General features: G+C 42.8%; 1 pseudogene; it reads right to left on the bottom strand.

Annotated features, from left to right (window-relative positions):
* Positions 1-651: 651 nt before the first annotated feature.
* LOC131547075 (toll-like receptor 13) lies at positions 652-8,454 on the bottom strand (annotated as a pseudogene).
* Between the last annotated feature and the right edge of the window lie 11,169 nt (positions 8,455-19,623).

Below are 19,623 nucleotides of genomic sequence, written 5' to 3'. Positions count from 1 at the left end.
CAGTGGTGCGGTGTGTGGATGTCCAGCGTTTGTACAGTTTTGCTGCTTTGGGCGCGTCGTCATTTTAGAGTGACGTGAATGTGCATAGTGAGTGACCCCTACTGTTGAAATTGTTGATCAGCCGTTATTGTTGTTGAGAGCCTGTGTGCGGCATAATATGTGTATTATATGCATATGGTTGCATTAGCTGTAACAGAGATGTGTAAGACGTGTGCGTGTAGTTTACAGTTGCTTACTGAAGGCCCTGACTAAAACCCCACGGTACGCTATGTACTATAAAATATCCCCGCACCATTTTAGCTCACCCCGTTAAAGAAGGGCTTCCAGCAAACATGAACTGAAACAAACATGCATTCATGCATGGGCCAAAATACCTTGCAACTACTGCACAGATCTGATCAGCACATTCAGAAATAGTCTGTGGTTGAGATTATCAAAAAAAAAAAAAAAAGTGTTTTCAGTAGTTACTCCAAATATCAGTCTATGTATGCTTAAAGTGCACTAAATATTTAAAGATGTGAAATGAATAACTGCAAAAGCCAAATATTATCATGTTTGCACAGTGAATTATTCTTGCACCAGGTTTATTAAAGCATATTATAAAAAAGTAAATGCAGTACAAAATGGTCATTGCATGAACATGTATTTAAAATTAATTTTTAAAATACAAAAATGGAAACTATTTAAATTCATCTTTGTTTTTCCCTCATCCATTTGCCAACTGATTTTTTTTGTGAGAAATTTATTTTTCATTTTGTCCCCTTAACAAAATGTACAATATAGAGTAATAAAGTTTAGTTGGTTTTATTAGAGCTTAGTTTACACCACAACCTGTCCCAGAATGCCTTGTGCATCTCCGGGTCCCGTGGCCAGTCTAGATAGGTTCTAGTTTTTACCAGCCGGGCCAATCTGTGATGGGAGGATAGTAAGCGAGACGGAATCACTTCTAGAAAGACCAGGATAAGAAGTTTGGAAGAAGTTCCTCAATGACCCAGTGCTCATCCTTACTGCTGTAAGACACAAAACATCATAGTGCTTACTGTTCAGACGCAAAGCCTCTCGTAACCATCCGCTGGCAATGTGATAGAATGGCACAATGTATTGGCCTGCAAACTTATATGACAGGACCACAATAATAAAAACACACAAAAAGGTGGATGTGGAGGTGAACAACACAAATTCAATATCAAATGAGCAGTTCTTGGAATAATCAAGAAAGTTGAGGTGGTCGATTCCATTGTCAGTCAAGCACTGCAGTTCTTTCATGGAGGGCCTGAACATGGCAACCTGCACCTTCCTGTTGTCCTTTGCCCATGAGACCAGCCCCGCATTATCACAATTGCAGTACAGACCCAAGTTTAGAAGATGGAGGTACTTCAAATTAGTCAGATGTTCCACCAAGTTTTGAAGAATGTTGACGTTATCTTTTGGCATAAGCACTAGACCCGTCAATGCTTTCAAGTCTTTGGTCAGACTTCCATCCAGAAAGAACATTCTGCAGTTTGTGAGGATCAGCGTCCGTAGTTTTGTCAGGTTGTGAAACATTATGGCCAGGTTTGGCTGCTTCGTCAATTCAATGTTTTCCAGTGTCAAGGTTTTTAAATGAACAAGCTGATTGATTACAGCCAAGTCTCTGATGTTGTCTGAGAACATTGACTCAAATTCCAGATTGACAACCGATCTGACATATTTTCCAATGAATTCATTTCCACAGTTCACATATTCTGCATTTATCTTAAGAGTGACTACCGATTTTAAGAGTGAACTGTTGCAGTCCTCAACGGTCACATATTTACTTTTGATGTGGAAGTTTAGACCTGACCCAGTGTAGCATTGTTCCCGATCACAAGCTGCATTGGTCTCAGGCCTGAACTAATGAAAACATTACTTAAATTATATGGAACAATTCCAAACATGTGGAAGGTGGGAAGTTCAGATCTCCCAGCAGAAGTGAACTAAGGTTAATCAGATGTCAAAATGATTTCGGTTCGATATGAATTATAGGATTTCCTTGGAGATCTAAGACCATAAGTCTATATAAACCACTGAATGTGTGTTGATAAATGTAAGAAAACTTGTTGCTACAGAGGTTTAGCTCTTTTAACTTGTGCAATCCAATAAAAGCTGAATCTTCTATGTTAGAAATGTTACTTGTGGATAAGTCCAGAATTTCAAGATCTGCAAAACACAAAAATTGGTGGGAAACTATCTTATCTATGTTATTTGAGCGTAGTATCACAGCAGAAAGTTGTTTGACTGTCTGTGGAAATAAAGCACAAAGAGATTGGAAATCATTTGGTCTGAGCACATGCCTATTTATGTTAACAATAGTGAGATTCCTGAAAATCTGAAAGACTGAATATACATCTAAGACATTTACAATCTTGTATGTAAATATGTCATTTTTGAGCATAATTTTCTTAATATCCTCACAGCCATCTAATATATTAGTAGGAGTTGGTGGCAAGTTAATAGTCTCATAAAGAACTTCCAAAGACTCAACTGAATATAACTTTGCTGCTGTACACAAGTCATCAATGTTAAGCACATTCACTCTGATGATCAAAGTACTGATTTTATGAACTCCAATTAAAGAAAGATCTCTGAGGAAATCAGTGTTTGAAACAAAGTCCAAGATAAAGAGATTTTCCAAAACTTCTAAGGCTCCCTCATCTACACGATCTACTTGTCCTAGATACAAATGTAACTCTTCAATATCGAACACAGTAGATATGTGACCATCAAAGGTGTTAAAGACTGAGCAGTTTGGGTACTGAAGTCTATTTAGCTCATATTCCTTTAGCTTAAACAGCTTCAGTGAATTTGCTTTTGCCAGTCGACACAGGACCTCAGACATATCCTTCAAACACACATTGAATATGTTTAATTCTCGCAACTGAGGAATCATTTCAAAAACATTTGGTGCCAATAATGATAAACTATACTGGAAAAGAGACAAACAGTTAAGTGACGGAAGGTGACTGAAATCAAGAGCTACCTCACAACAGATTTTTGACAAGAAAGACAATGTTAATGAAGTGACATTGGTCAGTCCATTAAAAGCCTCTGGAGGGATCTCTGAAAAACATCCAGTAATTTCAAGGTATTCCAGAGAAACAAAGTGTGAGAATGAGTCTGGAGCCAAGGCACCATGACAGCCTCGTTCCATTTGAACGCAGAGGTTAAGCAAGTGTAGCAAAGTTCGGATGAAGGAAGGAAGAAGTCGGAGTCGGCGTAACTGAGGCTCGGGAAAAATTTATTCGGGTTCACAAAATAAAAGTTGTGCACTCCGGCACCTTCAAATCATATAAGTTCACAGCACTTTGGTGAGTCTCTGCTCAGCCACGGTTCTTGCCCTCCCGAGTCCTCAGTCTGGTTCCTCCCTGCCACCGTCTGTCCTACGGTGGCTTTTGAATCTCTCCACGCCAATCACTAGAACGAGACACAGGTGAATGTCATCTTGTACTTGACCCACTTACTCACCGCTCGTTCTCCAGTCTCTCTCTCCCGCTGCAGATCCTGCTAACCACGCCCCCCTCGCCACATACCCCCACCGCCCGACTCAGGCCGGAAGCCCTCCGCCTGCAGCCCCCATTCCTGGAGAGGAAGTCCGCTACAGCCATCTGAGCCCCCGGCCTGTGGATCACCTTGAACTTAAAGGGCTGGAGGGCCAGATACCAACGGGTGATCCGCGCATTGGTATCTTTCATGCGGTGGAGCCACTGCAGGGGTGCGTGGTCCGAACAGAGAGTGAACTCCGTCCCAGGAGATAATAGCGGAGGGTGAGAACAGCCCACCGGATCGCTAAACACTCCTTCTCAATGGTGCTGTACATCGCTCTCTCTTAGAGAGCTTGCGACTGATGTACAGCACCGCCGCTCTTCACCCTCTACCTCCTGGGCCAGGACGGCCCCAAGCCCCCTGTCCGACGCATCTGTCTGCAGCAAGAAGGGGAGAGAAAAGTCAGGAGAGTGCAGAAGCGGCCCGCCACACAGAGCAGCCTTTACCTGGGTGAAAGCCTGCTGGCACAGCTCCGTCCACTGGACCGGATCTGGCGCTCCCTTTTTAGTGAGGTCAGTCAGCGGGCTGGTGAGGTCCGAATAATTAGGTACAAACCTTCTGTAATATCCCGCCAGCCCCAGGAACTGCCTCACCTCCTTTTTGGTCTTGGGTCTCGGGCAGGTCGCAACCGCTGCGGTCTTATTAATTTGAGGACGCACCTGCCCGTGGCCCAAGTGGAAGCCCAGATACCTGACCTCCACCGCCCAACCGCACACTTCTTCGGGTTAGCCGTCAGTCCGCCCCTCAGCGCACTCAGTACGGCTCGCAAATGCCCCATATGCCGCTGCCAGTCGTTACTATAGATGATAATGTCATCCAGATATGCAGCGGCATATGCAGCATGCGGCCGCAGAATTTTATCCATGAGGCGCTGAAACGTGGCCGGCGCCCCGAATAACCCAAACGGAAGCGTAACGAATTGGTGTAATCCGAACGGCGTTGTGAAGGCTGTTTTTTCTTTGGATAAAGGTGATAAGGGGATCTGCCAATATCCCTTAGTTAAATCCAGTGTCGAATAAAATCGAGCTGTACCTAGCCGATCAAGCAGTTCGTCGATTCGCGGCATTGGATATCGTCGAACTTCGACACAGCATTCACCTGCGATAATCCACACAGAATCGTACAGAGCCGTCCGTTTTAGGTACCAAAACTATCGGGCTCGCCCAATCGCTGTGGGATTCCTCTATTACTCCCATCTCTAGCATTGCCTCTAATTCTGTCTGAACTACCTTTTTTTTGTGTTCCGGTAAACGATATGGCCGGCTGCGAACCACCACGCCCGGCTCGGTCTCTATGTGGTGCTGTATGAGATTAGTTCGCCCCGGCAGGGCCGAGAACACATCCGCAAACGCGGCCTGTAGTTTAGCTACATCAGTGAGCTGCGAGGCCGAGAGGTGGTCACCGCCAGGGGCCAGAGCTAGAGATTGTGGCTTGGTGCTTACCTCTGGCCCTAGATCCTCCTCTCCGCTCACTGCCGTCGCTAGCATCACTGACTCCGCCTCATTCCACTTTTTGAGGAGGTTGAGGTGGTAAATCTGGTGTGCTCCGTTCCTGTCGGTACGAATGACCTCATAATTAAGATCCCCAATTCGCCGTGTGACCTCAAAGGGTCCTTGCCACTTGGCGAGTAATTTAGAGCTAGACGTAGGAAGCAATACAAGTACTTTCTCTCCCGGTGCAAATTTACGTAGCCTGGTCCCCTGGTTGTACAGCCGGCTCTGCCGGTCCTGAGCCTGTAACAAATTCTCCATGGACAGCCGCCCCAAAGTGTGGAGTTTTGTTCGCAGGTCCAGCACATATTAATTTCGTTTCGGCTATCAGAAGGCCCGTCCTCCCAAGTTTCTCTCAGGACGTCCAGCACCCGCGGGGCTGACGCCCAAAAAGAAGCTCGAAGGGGGAAAACCCCGTGGAGGCTTGCGGGACCTCCCGCACAGCGAACAAGAGGGGTTCCAGCCACCTGTCCCAATTTTTGGCGTCTTCATGGACGAACTTCCGAATCATGGTTTTCAATGTGCGGTTAAATCGTTCCACCAGTCCGTCCGTTTGTGGGTGATAGACGCTGGTGCGAATCGATTTAATGCCCAATAATTCGTACAGTTCGCGTAACGTACGTGACATAAATGCCGTGCCTTGATCAGTGAGAATCTCCTTCGGGATTCCCACCGGAGATTAATGAAAACAGTGCGTTCGCCACACTTTTCGCTGAAATGTTGCGAAGCGCCACTGCTTCAGGGTATCGGGTTGCATAGTCCACCAAAACTAATGCAAAGCGATGCCCGCGTGCTGATCGTTCTAATGGCCCGATGAGGTCCATACCAATTCTCTCTAAGGGGGCCTGCATTAGAGGAAGAGGGCGAACGGGCGCTTTTGGGGAGGCCGGTGGATTCACCAACTGACATTCACGACAAGCCGCGCACCACCTGCGCACATTCTCGTGAATGCCCGGCCAAAAAAATCGGGCCATGAGACGATTCAGTGTCGCTGCCTGCCCTAAATGTCCCGCCATCGGATTACAATGAGCCGTCTGGAATAGCATTTCCCGGCGGCTTTTTGGAACTAACAACTGGGTTGTAACCTCCTTTGACTGAGTGTCTTGTGTCACTCGGTACAACCGATCCTTTAACACAGCAAAATAGGGATAGGAGAGTGGGCGGGCAGGTTGGAGGTGCTGACCGTCGATGGTCTGGACTTGTTCAAATGCCCATTTTAGGGACTCATCCTGGGACTGTTCCAGGGGAAAATCATCGCGTTCAGAGAGGATTAGCCTCTCATTCGCGCTCCGTTCCACCGGCTCAGTATCCCGCAGCCCGGCTCAGCCACTCCCACCCGCGCGTCCACTCCATTCTCCAGCTGCCTCTCTCCACAAGAGACATCCGCACCTAAACACCCCAATACTTGACTAAAAGCTGGCCAATTTGTCCCCAAAATCAGCGGATGTCGGAGGTGCGGGTTAACTGCCACCTCCACACTATGCTTTTGTCCCGAAATTGAATGAGTGCGGACATTAGAGGGTACTTCACCACATCCCGTGCACGCACCGAACCGAAACCACGCGGCTTTTATCCAATGCCTCGAGCGAACCAGGCTTTGGTGGATCGAGGTCTGGTTACAACCGGAATCCACCAAAGCGAGGTAAGTACCCCCCTTAATACTCACAGGTATTTGGTACAGGCCAGCTTGATCGGGGGCAGCCTGTGGGCTGTCCGGGACCCGGATCAGTGCCCCCACCTCCATCACTGGGCACCGGTCCATGAAGTGCCCTGGGTCCCCGCACCGCCAACAGGCCGGCCCAGGCCTCCCCGCCGCCCTAGTGGCAGGAAGTGGGTCAAGAGATTGGCGTGGAGAGAGTGGAGGAAAAGGTACTGCTGTGGTCCCCGTGCTGGCTAGCCCCGCCCCCCTGGGCAGCACCCTTGTGCCAGCGACGACCTCTGGAGGCAGCCCACCCCTTCCCCGGGGTGGGACCCGAAGAGAAATGCCCGGACGGGACCTGGGAAGTGGGACAGGACGAGGGGAAACAATAGGGGAAGAGAGAGAGAGAGAAACTGCTGGCAGGGATTCGCCGACTCCTGGGCACGCCACCATCTGGTCCTCCGCCAATTGGATGGCCAGGTCTAGCGACGTCGGGCGGTGGCACTGGACCCACTCTGCCGTCTTTCTCGGCAGACGGCCGATGAACTGCTCCAGCACCACTCGGTCGAGGATCTGCTCGATGTCGCCTCCCCCGGCCATCAGCCATCTGCGGCAAGCGTCCCGGAGCTGTTGAGCGAGCACGAAGGGCCGGCCACTATCGCCCAGCTCCAGTGACCGAAACCGCTGGCGATGTTGTTCTGGGCTCCGGCCGACCCGCTGGAGGATGGCTCGCTTGAGGTCGGTGAAGACCAGGAGGTTTTGGACGGGCAATTGTTGGGCCGCCACCTGGGCCTCCCCCGACAGCAGAGGTATGAGACGCACCGGCCACTGGTCTTGTGGCCACCCACATGCCTCGGCCGACTTCTCGAACAAATCGAGGAAAGCTTCTGGGTCGTCCTGTGGCCCCATTTTATTTAGGGGCAGGTGAGAGGGGCTGGTGGAGTTTCTTGAGGACGGCCCCCCGGCCCGTCCCTCCTGGTCCATCCAGCTCCGGAACAGCTCGCGGTCCTCCTGCTGGGCCTGCATCAGGGAGCGAAAACGGCGCTCCTGATCGTCCCGCATCTCCAGCAGCGCCTGATGGTGTTCTTGGTGGAGGCCCGCGAGCGATTGGATGACTTCCGCAAACGGCGAGCTCGGCGGGGACTGCATGACGGCGGCGGCCGGGCTTCTTCCTTCCCGGGTTTCGGCACCAGTGTAGCAAAGTTCGGATGAAGGAAGGAAGAAGTCGGAGTCGGCGTAACTGAGGCTCGGGAAAAATTTATTCGGGTTCACAAAATAAAAGTTGTGCACTCCGGCACCTTCAAATCATATAAGTTCACAGCACTTTGGTGAGTCTCTGCTCAGCCACGGTTCTTGCCCTCCCGAGTCCTCAGTCTGGTTCCTCCCTGCCACCGTCTGTCCTACGGTGGCTTTTGAATCTCTCCACGCCAATCACTAGAACGAGACACAGGTGAATGTCATCTTGTACTTGACCCACTTACTCACCGCTCGTTCTCCAGTCTCTCTCTCCCGCTGCAGATCCTGCTAACCACGCCCCCCTCGCCACAGCAAGTTTGATGGAATTCTGTGCAGGTCTTCTTTAATGTCAGTGACATGACGGCAGTCAGCAATGTTTGTTTTTCCAGCACAGCTTGTGGCAACAGGAAACTCTTCCACATCACTGTAGAACAGGCATTTACCAGCAAGCCAAGAACACACACATGAAGTCTTCAGAAACAGCATGAAGAGAGAGAATAGAGGCACCATCTTCAATTCCTCAGTGATCTTTATAACTTATAATCCTTCTCGTCTTGGTGTTGTCTGTCTTTCACTGGAGGCAATTAACCACGTCAACATTTGAATAAGAACTAAACTTCCCTTTTCTGTGACCAAATTCTACAAATGTGTGACTTCAAGTTGTCTGCCTTTTTCTCTGTGGTTTTAAAACATGCATGAGGATTTAAAGGGATCGTTCACCCAAAAATAAACTTGGATGACATTCTTTCTCTTGTATCTCAAAAGATATTTTGGGAAATGTTATGACAGAAGTCAGGGCACCAAAACGGTTTGGCTATAATCAAAATGCAAAATCCAAATCTGATGTGAACGAGAAACAAATTGTTCACACATCTGAACTTGTTTAAAAAAAAAAAAAAAAAAAAACCTCATTCTCAGAATTGAGCCAAAGCAATTGAGAAAAACTGTAAAGTGTGCTAAACTTTAAAAGATGTGAAATGATTAACTGCAAATATCATGTTTGCCCATTGAATCATATTTATACAAGTTTATACACGCATAAAACGTAAATACATTACAAAATGGTCATTACATGTTTATGTATTTAAAATTAATGTTTTAAAAATGTAGTTAAATAGAAAAAAAATAATAATTAAACAACCATTTTAAATGCAGCTTTAAGTGTTTTTTTTTTTTTTCTTACCCGTCTGCCAATTGAATTTCTTCTTTTTTTCTTTCCCCAAGGAACTAAACATTATACAATAATAAAGTCTAGTTGGTTTTATTAGAGCTCAGTTTACACCACAACCTGTCCCAAAATGCCTCGTGCGTAATAATACCAGCCGGGCCAATCTATGATGGGAGGATAGTAAGCGAGACGGAATCACTTCTAGAAAGACCAGGATAAGAATGTCCCTGTGTTCTACTTGGAGCCGGTAGGTGGCCAGCTGCATCTCCAAAGAACACCAGTTGCTACCGAGGTAGTTGTGACTGACGAGACAAAGAGTCCGGCGACTTGCATAGATGCTGTCCGTGATGTTTTCCACAATGTCTTGTCAGACTATATGTGGCCCTGGACGACAAAACCAGTCTTAAGTGTCAATTTTTTGAAATTGAGATTTATCCATCATCTGAAAGCTGAATAAAAACGCTTTCCATTGATGTATGGTTTGTTAGGATCGGACAGTATTTGGCCGAGATGCAACTATTTGAAAATCTGGAATCTGAGCGTGCAAAAAAATCAAAAAAGAAAATCGCCTTTAAAGTTGTCCAAATTAAGTTCTTTGTAATGCACATTACTAATAAAAAATTAAGTTTTGATACATTTACGTTAAGAAATTTACAAAATATCTTCATGGAACATGATCTTTACTTAAAGGGGTCATATACCGTGACGTCACACGGTCGGACGCCCCTCCCACGATGGTTGATTGACAGCAGTGTTTCAACACAGACCCGCCCTTGCTCGTGAGCGAGCTGTCAATCATAGTCCGCGCGTCATTGTTGATATACGCTGGAGCTGTCTATGAGCAGAATGGCGTCTAAGCGATTGTGGTGTTCTGTTCTCGGTGCAATAATGAACACAGCAGTCATTTTGATGTTCCTAAGTCCGAACCGCTGAAGACACAGTGGCTGAGTTTCGCTTTTGAAGGAATATTCCCCACGAGCAACGTCAATGTTTTCATGTTTGCGAATCATTTTTCACCAGACTGCTTTCTAAATGAAGGTCAGTATAAAGCTGGTTTTGCTAAGAAGCTGCTCCTGAAAAAGAATCGGTACCAACTATTCGTGTTCCTGCTGAACCTCCAGAAGAAGTGAGTGTAACGTTTAATTAACCTTTATATTAATCTTTATATTAATCTTTGCAAATCGCTAGCACGCTTCACGATGTATGTGGCTAATGTTTACATTCAGGGTACATGCATGTTTTCTATTCTGACGTTCTCAATATAATGAATAATCCCACGTTTATAATGAACAAAACCGTTACGGTTGCACAGTATCCTCAGAGACTCCCGCTGCCATTCTTCAAAATATACCCTCAACCGTTGTCAAGGCAACACTCCACGTGTGTTGTGTCAAAACGCCCCACAGAACAGAGGGCGGGCGAGCAAAGCTCACTAGCATTTAAAACACACGCACTAAACGGTGTGCTGAAAACAGAGCTGTTTTTGAGCAGGTAAAATGAGTGTTTTCTTACAATACTAATGAGAATTTTTAATTAAAGTATATTACAAACTTTCAATTTAGACCCTAAAGAATCATATTAGCTTGTACAAAAATGGCATTATATGACCCCTTTAATATGCTAATGATTTTTGGCATAAAAGAAAAATCGATAATTTTGACCCATACAATGTATTTTTGGCTATTGCTACAAATAGCGACTTAAGACTGGTTTTGTGGTTCAGGGTCACATATTCTTTTGTGTTCCACTGAAGAACAAAAGTCACACTGGTTTGGAACAACATGAGGGTGTGTAAATGACAGAATTTAAATTTTCGGGTGAACTACGGTATTTCTTTATGTTTAAAATTCTGAAAGGTCAATAAGCCATTCTGAGCTGATTACTATTCAGCTGAGGAATTTTATGAAATATTCGCAAGTTCGGAAAAACTGCATTGTAACAGATGTAATATTTCAAGTGGATGAAAATCAATGACAGCACAAATAAGATGATTTAGGAGCAATCGCACAACAGTTACCCTCACGCAGGGTATAATACATGCCCAATATTATCGGCTTGTGGTTTAGCGCAATCATGAAATTTTACATAATAATAATAATAATAATAATAAAACTTTAAGTCTGCTAGGATCAAAATCTGACATCACATATTTGAGTATTCACTTGTTTATGATGTTTTGCATATAAATATCACCAATGCAATAAAAAGTAAAACACATTATGACAATCTAAAAGGTGGTTGATGAGGAGATCCCCCTCACAATGTAAGGCACTTTGAGTGCTTAGAAAAGCACAATATAAATGTAATGAATTATTATTATCAGACATGTTCACAAGTCTCTGAGGTCCAAGTCAAGTCTCAAGTCTTTGAGGTTGAGTCTAAGTCAAGTCTCAAGTCTTTGAGTTGGAGTCCAAGTCCCGTCTCAAGTCTTTGTTCTATTTATTAGCAACAGTTCCTTCAGCTAGTAATTAAGGCTAAATCCGTTTTGAAATACTGATTTCACAATTATGAGTTTTTCAGAATTTTTTTTAACAAAATTTAAGACAAATTAGAAATGAAAAGGAGTCAATTCATTGTCAGACAAAATGCTGCACATTTCTTTGTAAAATTGAAATATGTCAAACAACAAAACTAAATTGAAATTTTAAAACAAACCCCAATCAATCAAATAAATAACACAAATAAAATAAATCTCATATAAACAAACTAAGGCTTTGTCTGTGCTCTCTTTCAATTTAAAATTAGAAGCAACCACTGTATTTTAAACACAACACAATCCAAACAAAGAGGCTGCATACATGCAGCATGAACAGTTTTTAATCTAAATTGGATTGTATAATTTCGGAATCTAAAGCAAAAACAAAATGGTCTGACTTTAGTTTTGAGATACTATTCTGCATAAAACATCTGCACGAAACAAAACAGCAGATGGGCTGAATTAGAAAGCAAATTCACTCTCTGCCAGTTGGTGGCGCTTGAACAGCAATTAAACATAATTTCCTTGGTTGCCGCTGTAAACAAAGCAGCGCTGCAGTATGAACAATACTTTAATATGCATTATACAGAGGCAAGATGAGAAGAAAATACCATCTAAACTTTAGACAGCCAGTTCCCCTCAGAGATACATTCATATCAACTCCCATACCAAATGACTTGCGTTTTTTACGAGTTTCACGAGTCCAAGTCAAGTCTCGAGTCAGCTGTTCACGAGTCCAAGTCAAGTCCCAAGTCTTTCTTTATGTGACTTAAGTGCGACTCGAGTTTCCATCTCTGATTATTATTATACAAATTTTCAGAGCTTTAAAGGAATAAATGTTAAAATATTAAAGGGATCATCAGATGCCCATTTTCCACAAGTTGATATGATTCTTTAGAGTCTTAATGAAAAGTCTGTAACATAGTTTGGTTAAAATTTCTTAATGGTAGTGTAAAACAATGTTTTTACCCTGTCAAAAACTCTGTCTCTGCTCTGTCTACAGCAAGCTGTTTTATTGCATGCTGCTTTAAATGCTAATGAGCTCTGCTGACCCCACCCTTCTCTTCTGTGTGGTGACTTTCAGTTCTCTAAGAGACGGTAAATTTTAGCACGTTATCAGGAAAGGCAAATTGCAAAGATTCATTAAAAAAAAAAACCTTATGCTCACTTCTTCTGGAGGTGAAGCCAGACCACGAATGATTCGCACGAAGATAAACACATTTAGGTAGACTGGGGGGGGGCGCATTCCCTTCAAAAACAAACGTAATCCATTGCGTCTTCAGCGGCTCAGATGTCGTGAGTAAATGACAACTGCTAAAAAAACAACACTGGGTGGATCTTTATCATTATAGGGTGGTTGTGTACACACACTGCCAACACACATTTCAGTTCAAACAGCTTGTAAAAGTGCATGTCACATCTGATGACCCCTTTAAGTAATTTCAATTAAATACAGAAAGAAAGTAAGTCTGATTGCTTTTGATCCCACAAAAGTGTAAAAGTCCCATTGCTAAAAAAAAATAAATAAACTGAACCCATCTTTCATACACTAGTATACTCAAGTGTACTACAAGATCCATCCATGAAAGCTGTCTCATATTGTTTGCAGCCCAGATACGTGTGAGAGCGACAATGTCTGTCATCAGAGGTAAGGAAACTACCGCACCCAGAAGCACACGGTCGGAATAACATCTTGAAAGACACTCTCGTCTGTGCAAGATGTACAGGAAAGTGCTCTTTTAGCTGGAGTGCCCTGGGGTGGAGCACAGCACTTACCAGTGCTAACATGGGGCGAACACACCACTGAATGTGCTGTGGGGAACACAGCGAGTAGTTCCTGCAGACTGTTGTTCTCTTTTTCTTTTTCAGAAAAGGCGCTCACGAAGCAACTGGATCCGAAGCAAAAATCTAAATGAATGGGTGCATTCCACCATCTTATACCCGTTTGGCTTGGCATGCAAAGTCCACTCATGAATAGACTTCGACCATTTTTTTGTAATGCTCAGAGGTTATCGGGGCTCCCAAGTGAGACCCCTAACGTCAGTGTCAACATATCGTCGAATGTGACTGACTGAAAGGGAACTGCTGTCAGTTTACAAGTCTGATACTGCATCAATAATTGCAACTTGAATCTTTGTTACTCTAGGAGAAAGCCGTGGGGTTCTCTGGGCCGGTGCTCATCTCAGATAGTTAAACATACAGTGGAAATGTGTGCTGTGGTCAGAAGAGTCCACATTTAAACTTTTTTCAGGGAAAATGAAGGTCGAGTTCTCAGTCCCAAAGATGAAAGTGACCATCCAGACTTTCATCAGTGATGGATTCAAAAGCAAACATCTGTCATGGTATGGGGTGCAGCAGCGCAAACGGCATGGGTGACTGGCATATGTGTGGAGGTACCATTGACAAGGAGGCATATACTGGAATTGTACAGAGACTTACACTGCCATCAAGATAATAATAATAATAAGTTTAATTTGTATAGCGCCTTTCCCAAGCTCAAGGACACTTCACAATGACTAAACAATATAAGCAATCAGTACATACATAGATGGACAGTAGATATTTGCCATGTCTAGGACATGCGGTTGCAGTTGCAAACCATAGTAATAATACAGATAATCAAATAGAGCAAACATTCAGATACAGCATTAAACCATAACAGTTTAAGAGGAAACATAGGACCGATAGTATTGGTTGAACAAATACGTTTTGAGTTTGGACTTAAATTCGTGCAGTGTGGTTAGTGACCGGAGACACAGGGGCAATGAATTCCAAAATGTAGGAGCCATAACAGAGAAAGATCTCCCTCCCATTGATGAAAGGCGAGATCTTGGAACACAAAGAAGTTCCCCTCCAGATGATCGAAGTAGACGAGAAGGAGTATATGGGGAAAGTAAGTCAGAGAGACAAGTAGGTGCAAGACCGTGAAGTGACTTAAAGGTAAGCAGAATAATTTCTGATTATGAGCCGGAGTGATATGAGCCGACCGTTTGGTGTACGTTAACATTCTTGCAGCAGAGTTTTGAATGTATTGCAAACGGTAGATGGAGCGTGCTGGTAATCCAGAAAAAAGAGTGTTACAGTAGTCAAGCCGGGATGTGACAAATGCATGTACTAATGATTCAGCATCTTTTGGGCTCATTTGGGGAACGGAGTTTGGCAATACGTCGAAGTTGAAAGAATGCAGCTTTGGAGAGTTTGCTAATATAAGCGTCTAGATTTAGTGAAGAGTCAAAAATGATACCTAAGTTCTTGACGGTGGCAGTTGGAAAAATTGGTGTAGCTTCAAGGTAAATTTTAGGGGGGTTAGTTATGTTTTTTGTTAAAGTTGGGGGACCGACAAGTAAAACTTCTGTTTTTGTCAAGTTCAAACTGCGAGAGTTGGAGTTAAGCCAGGTTTTTAACTCGTTGACACATGTCAATATATTAGCAGTCTGGTGAATAGAGTCAGGTCGGCAAAAAGTATATATCTGAATATCGTCGGCATAGCAGTGATACTGAAAACCATGGCGGCAAATAATTTGTCCAAGGGGCATAATATAAATGATAAATAATAATGGCCCTAGAACTGAGCCCTGTGGCACACCCTGTTTAAGAGGGACAATGGGAGATTTGTAATCATGCATGGTGATGTAGTATTGTCTGTCCGTCAAATAGGAGGAAAACCAGGCTAACGCAGCTCCCGAGATTCCAATCTCTGAGAGGTGCATGAGTAGTAGATTATGAGACACAGTGTCAAAAGCTGAGCTAAGGTCGAGTAATAAGAGTATGGAAAGGTTGCCCGAATCACCAGAAAGAAGGAGGTCATTTGTAACCTTTACTAAAGCAGTTTCAGTACTGTGTTGCAAACGAAAACCAGACTGAAATACATCAAAGTGTTTATTGTGAGCTAGAAATGACTGCAACTGAGTGGCAACAACTTTTTCCATGTATTTAGAAACAAATGGTAGGTTGGATATTGGACGATATTTAGCATAGTCAGCTGGGTCCAGAGTTGGCTTTTTAAGCATAGGAGTGTTAGCAGCAGTTTTGAGTGAAATGGGAACAGTAGCAGAAATAAAAGACATGTTTACAAGATGTGAAATAGAACCAGAAATAGCAGCGGTACAGTGTTTCAAAAGGAATGTAGGTGCAGGGTCAGCATGGCACGAAGAAGAGTTGGATTTCAGTATAAATTCATTAATTAAGGTGGGGTTTGTCAAGGAAAAGCTATCAAGCAATTGAATAGGACGAGCTAGCCCACAAGTAGGAGTGGTCAATTCTGCACCAAGATGATGTCTTTCATGGGAAGTCCATGGTTATTAGATCAAGACAATGTCTCATTCTGCATGTGCTACAACAGCGTGGTTTAGTAGACACACAGTGAATGTGCTAGACTGGTCTGCCTGCAGGCTAGAGCAAACGGCATGGGTGACTGGCATATGCGGAGGTACCATTGACAAGGAGGCTTTCCTGTAGCTCAAATAGTAGAGCATGATGCTATCAACGCTAAGATCATGGGTTCGATTCCCAGGGAAAGCAAGAGCTGATAAAATGTAAAAACTGTAACTTGAATGCAATGCAAGTCGCTTGTCTGCTAAATGTAAATCTGTCTCCTATTGAAAATGTATGACAAGTCATGAAAAGGAGAATCAGACAATGACTATCACAGACTGCCGAGCAACTGAACTCTTGTATCAAGTGAGACTGGACAAAAATTTTGCTTACAAAACTTTAATTCCCAAAAACATTGTAATTGAAAGGAAAGTTAATGTGACAGTGTTAAACATGCCTCTTTTTGGGAGTATACTGAAGGCGACAAAATCTTTTTTTATTTTTTTATTTATAAAAATAAAATGAAGTTGGCCAGTGAAAACACTGGAATTTTTTTCTTTGTACTTTAGTCAAACAAGTAAAAGTTTAAGAGAATGAACTGTAACGATCAGCCTAACAGGCTATATAACATGTAACAACAAACAACATGTCACAAAACGTCCCGACTTTTCTGGGCGTTTTCAGTGGCGTTGTTTCCACACACGTTCAGCATAATGTTTTAATTTATCATGTGTACAGGTGCATCTCAATAAATTAGAATGTCATGGAAAAGTTCATTTATTTCAGTAATTCAACTCAAATTGTGAAATTCGTGTATTAAATAAATTCAGTGCACGCAGATTGAAGTAGTTTAAGTCTTTGGTTCTTTTAATTGTGATGTTTTTGGCTTACATTTAACAAAAACCCACCAATTCACTCACTATCTCAACAAATTAGAATACTTCATAAGACCAATAAAAAAAAAAATTAAAAAATTTGTGAATTGTTGGCCTTCTGGAAAGTATGTTCATTTACTGTATATGTACTCAATACTTGGTAGGGGCTACTTTTGCTTTAATTACTGCCTCAATTCGGCGTGGCATGGAGGTGATCAGTTTGTGGCACTGCTGAGGTGGTATGGAAGCCCAGGTTTCTTTGACAGTGGCCTTCAGCTCATCTGCATTTTTTGGTCTCTTGTTTCTCATTTTCCTCTTGACCATATCCCATAGATTCTCTATGGGGTTCAGGTCTGGTGAGTTTGCTGGCCAGTCAAGCACACCAACACCATGGTCACTTAACCAACTTTTGGTGCTTTTGGCAGTGTGGACAGGGGCCAAATCCTGCTGAAAAATGAAATCAGCATCTTCAAAAAGCTGGTCAGCAGAAGGAAGCATGAAGTGCTCCAAAATTTCTTGGTAAACGGGTGCAGTGACTTTGGTTTTCAAAAAACACAATGGACCAACACCAGCAGATGACATTGCACCCCAAATCATCACAGACTGTGGAAACTTAACACTGGACTTCAAGCAACCTGGGGTATGAGCTTCTCCACCCTTCCTCCAGACTCTAGGACCTTGGTTTCCAAATGAAATACAAAACTTGCTCTCATCTGAAAAGAGGACTTTGGACCACTGGGCAACAGTCCAGTTCTTCTTCTCCTTAGCCCAGGTAAGACGCCTCTAGCGTTGTCTGTGGTTCAGGAGTGGCTTAACAAGAGGAATATGACAACTGTAGCCAAATTCCTTGACACGTCTGTGTGTGGTGGCTCTTGATGCCTTGACCCCAGCCTCAGTCCATTCCTTGTGAAGTTCACCCAAATTCTTGAATCGATTTAGCTTGACAATCCTCATAAGGCTGCGGTTCTCTCGGTTGGTTGTGCATCTTTTTCTTCCACAATTTTTCCTTCCACTCAACTTTCTGTTAACATGCTTGGATACAGCACTCTGTGAACAGCCAGCTTTGGTAATGAATGTTTGTGGCTCACCCTCCTTGTGAAGGGTGTCAATGATTGTCTTCTGGACAACTGTCAGATCAGCAGTCTTCCCCACCTTTGCAGGTGTTTTGAGTTGATTAGCTGATTGGCATGTCACCATATTTTAATTTGTTGAAATAGAGAATTTGTGGGTTTTTGTTAAATGTGAGCCAAACTCATCACAATTAAAAGAACCAAAGACTTAAACTACTTCAGTCTGTGCATTGAATTTATTTAATACACGAGTTTCACAATTTGAGTTGAATTACTGAAATAAATGAACTTTTCCACAACATTCTAACTGATTGAGATGCACCTGTATATAAAAGATATACTCCCCCATTAAGGAAGGTGTTCCAGGAAACACAACTTAAAACAAGAACCGAAACAAATTTGCTTAAAAGCATTGGCCAAAATAACTGTAGTCACTGTACAGATCTGATCAGGGCATTCAGAAATAGTCTGTGGTTGAGATCATCAGAAGAGGAGTGTCAGTAGTTACTCCAAATATCAGTTTATGTAGGCTTACAGTTTTTCTCAGTCACTTTGGCACTTTTGGCACTGTCTTTTGGCACTTAACATTCTTTAAACTGTAAGTGTAATTGTCAAAACTGTTTGCTGGAACATCAGAACACTATTTCATGTCTGCAAAATGTAGTAACCAAAACATGTAATTCATGCTTCAAAACCTAGTTTTTGTGTCAGCAACTTGGCAAATGCCACCAAAATGAAAAGTGTTTTTGTCATTGTTTAAGCCACACTAGTCAAAATGTTTAGATGTTTACTTTTTTCACCAACATTTAATTGTGTTACATGCATTTCATTTCATATTTGTTACACTGCATTTTTTTTTTTTTTGTTTTGTTTTGTTTTGACAGACTGCTTTCTATACAATAGAAAAATGGCAGTTTTGTCACAGAGCATTTTAGATGCATATTTCAGCAGTAGGTAAAAAATGTATTGGTATTGTAGTACACAAAAAGAAAATGAAAATTTTTATTTATACAGATGTAGAAGTGTGTTACTGTTAACTGATTCATTTTTACACACTCTATTGGTCCTCCACTAACACTACCATCACACATTCATACAGGTACATATCTTCCTATTTTCCCACAACAAGCAACTGTGAATTTTCTGTTTACGCACAACACATTTCTACAGATAAATGTACTGTACAAATATAAATGTGTTTATACAGTACTGCTGTAGCTGCTGCTGTTTAGAGTTGTGATGTTCCTCCTTGTTCAAAAATGGTAGTGACTGTGCTGGGCAAACTCCATATATATGCTTTCAAATATGATTGAGTGGCAAAATTGTGATAGCTTGATTACAATGGTGAGGGGCAGAAAATTACCAGTCAATTTCTGGAAAATGTACAAACATTTCCCAAAAGTTTCCAAATATTTGGTATAAAGTCAGTTTTGATCAACATGTGCATTTAGTTATCCAAAGTGTAGACAATTGTATTTACTCTTTCGCACGTGACAAAACACACGCAATCTGCTTAAATCAGTAAGAAATCCAAATCTGATGTGAACAAGAAACTAGTTGTTCACACATCTGAACTTATTGTTTTGAGTAAAACAAACGAAAACCTCTCAAAGCAATTGAGAAAGACTGTAAAGTGTGCTAAACTTTAAAAGATGTGAGATGATTAACTGCAAAAGCAAAATATCATGTCTGCCCAGTGAATCATATTTAACGCTACACCAAGTTTATACACTCATAAAAAGTAAATACATTACAAAATGGTCAGTGCATGTTTATGCATTTAAAATTAATGTT

This window comes from Onychostoma macrolepis, chromosome 09, assembly GCF_012432095.1.
Source record: "Onychostoma macrolepis isolate SWU-2019 chromosome 09, ASM1243209v1, whole genome shotgun sequence".
NCBI classification, from domain to species: Eukaryota; Metazoa; Chordata; class Actinopteri; order Cypriniformes; family Cyprinidae; genus Onychostoma; species Onychostoma macrolepis.
This window is presented reverse-complemented; position numbering and strand designations above follow the sequence as displayed.